The sequence below is a fragment of the Anopheles stephensi genome, chromosome 2 (genome assembly GCF_013141755.1).
Source record: "Anopheles stephensi strain Indian chromosome 2, UCI_ANSTEP_V1.0, whole genome shotgun sequence".
Taxonomy (NCBI): domain Eukaryota; kingdom Metazoa; phylum Arthropoda; class Insecta; order Diptera; family Culicidae; genus Anopheles; species Anopheles stephensi.
This window is the reverse complement of record NC_050202.1, coordinates 37,883,996-37,887,956: the sequence shown is the minus strand read 5'-3', so window position 1 is coordinate 37,887,956 and position 3,961 is coordinate 37,883,996. Positions and strand designations below refer to the sequence as shown.

General features: G+C 37.1%; 1 long non-coding RNA gene across 1 annotated transcript; it reads left to right on the top strand.

Annotated features, from left to right (window-relative positions):
• The first annotated feature begins 400 nt into the window (after window positions 1–400).
• On the top strand, window positions 401–1,751 carry LOC118517739. Its single transcript, XR_004908358.1, has 2 exons — window positions 401–760; window positions 1,295–1,751. It is a non-coding gene; the product is annotated as an uncharacterized LOC118517739 (long non-coding RNA).
• Window positions 1,752–3,961: the final 2,210 nt, after the last annotated feature.

Sequence of the window (3,961 nt, the reverse complement as noted above, 5' to 3'; positions counted from 1 at the left end):
TACTCAAAGTATGTTACCAGAACTTTTTCGATGCCATGATAACAAAGTTGGCCAGCTTGTATCGGTTTAATTCCAGATCCAATCTGCGTTAGTGTTTTAGAAGCGTTCATTTTGTTTTAGGAACTTTGGCTTTGAAATATTTCCTTGAGATGGCAAGAAAACATTCAGTTAGGAAACGGGAAGCACGACCCTGTATCACTAGATCAAAGTGAGTTGAGAGGAGGTATCGTAAAAAGCCCGTTTTGACACATGGAAAGAAGTAGAAGAACAGCACCAGTTTGACGTTTACTTGACCGCATCGAATCAGCTGGTTATATGTGTTGTTTATTATTCTCGATGCAATAACATCATTATATGATTTGTTTTCTTCCATTCTGCTATTCAATATCGTTCGGAAAGCTTAGATCGAGTGAAGAAATCAGGATATTGTAGTGTGTCAGTATCAGTGTGTAGTGTGTCGCTATCTGAGGTGATGCTGTATTATATTTAGTACTGCCTGAGGTGGTAAAGATTCAGTGCCTATATGGACAGGTCAGCTTTGAATGTATCGGCGTCACAGGCGGTGCCGGTTTGCACCCCGAACTATTGATTGATCCGACATATAGGATCGTTCCACTTTTTGACCGATCTGAAAGCAAATAATAAATCCAGATTTTGCTGCCAAGGACGAATAAAGCCGTACTGGATTTGACGGAATCGTTTTGTGCATCAGCGTGCTCCACCTTGGTCACTACCCATTGGGATTGTTTCGCGAAAAATGGTAATCAGACTGTTTTACCACCGCTATCGCTATCGATCAGGATGGTGTGTTTAACAACACCAGAAACTGTTTGAGTTTCCAGCGTTGCCGGCAGCCCCAGCTCCAGCTGCCGCTCGAACACTGCTGTCCAAATGACAGCATCGAACACTTCTAATTTGGAAGCTAATATGGTGTGAACGGTTTAGATTTATAGAAAATCTATTTCCATCCCTTTGTCTTTGGCATGTTTGGTAATAGGAAGGTATTTAAGCATCCGAAAAATTAAATTTCATTCTCACTCAAATTTCAAACTCATACCGTTGATGGTTGTACCATGGTCTCTGAGTATTACAATTCATGGCCACGCTACGATCGGGGTCATAGCATTTCAAGCACAACGTGTTTTGCTACGGCACAACGCATCAAGTTTTTCTTACTGTGCGATGAAATCTTTTGAGACTTATTGTGTTGCTAATGTAAAAACATTAAAAAGTAAATCAAATATTATACATTTTTGATGATTATTAATTTAAGAACATTAAATATATTCCACAGCTAAAAGTCTACGTCGGATATGGACAATTCGCGACTGTACGCTTCCAAATGCATGTAGTGCCAACAACGATTGGTTCGATTAAAATAGTTACGTGTTACTATCATAAGCCAGCCCTCGTATACATGTTGTTACCATTAGTTTTGATCAGCAAAGCTATGGAAAGATTGTTCGTGAGACAAATTTGCGATTCAACTGCAAATGCAGTATAAATCTATGTGTTTTCACTGTGTTCACCGTATAAGCCATGTGTTTTTCACTGTCGTCTATAGACCCTTGCTTCCTCGTCCGCGATCCATAAAGTTTCCTGACTCACATGCCAAATCAGAAAACCGCTAAAGCATCGCATCTGGATTATGCAAGGAGCTTTTACTGATTTGTTTCATATAGAATTGGATTGAATATCTAGGAAAAAATAGAAAATACATGAGAGATAATATATCAGAATTACCTCCAAGACTCAGTTTGAAAACTACTCACTTCTAATTGTATTATGAATACCGAATTCGAAAGCCGATACCGAACTTTTATGTATTATCGTACGGATGATCACAAATATCATATCACATACACTAAATTAATCACATAAATTGACTTCACTACGTAATAAAATTGCTTATTCATCTAATTCATGAATTTTCTTTCAAGGGCAGCTTAAAAAATGCGTTCCACTATCTCCATGGTTGGGACAGAAGAATAAAATTGTACGCTATTTTATTGCTGTATGATTCGATCTGAGAAGATTATCTGTTGCTGGTGATCGCTTATCCATTGTCGGTGATTGCTGGTGGTTTCAGGTTGATGTCCGGTATGGAATCTGCGTCGTCGGTAATGGAGGTTGTCGTGGGAACGTCGTCCGGCCAGTCGTAGTAACTGTTGGTACCATGTTATTATTTCAGTTAGTCATCTTTTTAAATTTTTTTGCGGCTTTTGGAGATTGTTGTTGAATTTTTCTTTTTTTGTTGTTATTTTCCGCAAACGCTTTTAAATTTAAATAACGCATGCGAACAATAATGCGTTGTTTTGCGAATGATTTTATTATCTTGGCTGGTAAAACTGTTATTTATTTTTGAATATGCCGGCTTAATTTTCGGAATATTCCTTTTTTTAACTAAAACGTTCGTTCGGATGAACTTTAAGAAAAAAAAATTCCATTTCTTTACCTTTATTTCAAAATTCATCAGATGGTTTGAATAAACCTCCAACGGACAAATGCTCTACGAATGATGGAGGCTGACAATAGCTATGTTCCGTTCGAGGTTGGAATATGTAGCTACCTAGATTTACAAGAGGGAATTCCTTATGATACTTCTTTGCAAGATAGTATTGTAATCCGTCGGTTTCCGGGTCTGTCATGGAAAGTGTAGTGCTGCTTACTGAACTGATGACTTCACTCACTACTTTGCAGTTTATTCCGTTCGCCCTCTCCATGTCTTCGATGCTGGGTAACACCGGATTTATTTCAGCACCTGAAAATACAGTTGTAGCAACAAAATGTTCAACCTGATCACTAGACATATTCTCTGCTGTCTCTTCTGTGCTGTAATCAGCTGAAGTTAAAAATGAATCCTGTTCTATTTTATTCCTTTGTTCCGCATCGGTTTGGTTATGGAGGATGCTGGGTGATTTGCCAAGTATCATAATCCTTGTACGATAGATACAGCTTACTGTTGACGGATGGTCATAAACTCCTCCTCTTTGCCGAATCTGAGAGAAAAAGTTTTCTAACACATCTTGATTGAGCTGTAAATTAATCGAAATAAAATAAGTTAGCAAAGCAAAGTTACCTAGTATGTAGATGAATCTCATATCACCTTGTATGTCGATAAAAATTTAACGTTGTGTTTCTCTTTCATATCATTGAACAACATTTTCAGGGAAGTTATCTGCATCAATATCGATTTCTGGAACGTCTGCATATTATTTTTACCTAAAATAGTTGAATTTAACATTAGTTCATACGTCTAACCCTTTGATTTGATCTTCAGTTCCGCTGTATGACTTTTTGTAGTCTAATTTTGCCAGGGGAGAATATGAATTTGAAATACTAAACCATAAATCATTTTTTTCGATAGGATTTGCAAAATCTATTGTGGTTTGATTTTGAAAATATCTACGTAGTGCTTTTGCTGTTGTTCGAGACAAAAGTTGAGCGGCTCTTATAACATTCTGTTTTTCCTGCGAATTCATTTCTAGATGTCCTTTATTAATTTTGAAAACTGGCGTCATTTCCGATTTCATTCTGTTATTAACTAAGTCATGCAGCGCCTGAGATATAATTTATTTCGAGTTATAGCTGAAACCATGTTCCACTAACCAATTTCTAGTTAGTTTTTATAAATGCGGCACATCAGGGACTACATATACATTTTTATAAGTAACAGGATGCAGGAAATAGGGATGTTCAAAATAGTGGGCTCCTAACTGTTTCCAACATCCAACATTTGCGTGACAATTATCTCTAACTATAGCTACAACATTGATGCCTTTCTCGCAAAGCTTTCTAATTAGTGTTAATATAATTTCCTTGGTCATTTCCCTGATCAAATCCTATAAAAATTGGTTGTTTTCAATTTTTGAATAGCCCTCGGGCCATTACTACCTGCATATAATTATGAGGTCCTGTAATTTCATCTGATGCCGGATCATACTCTAAAATATGCTCTACC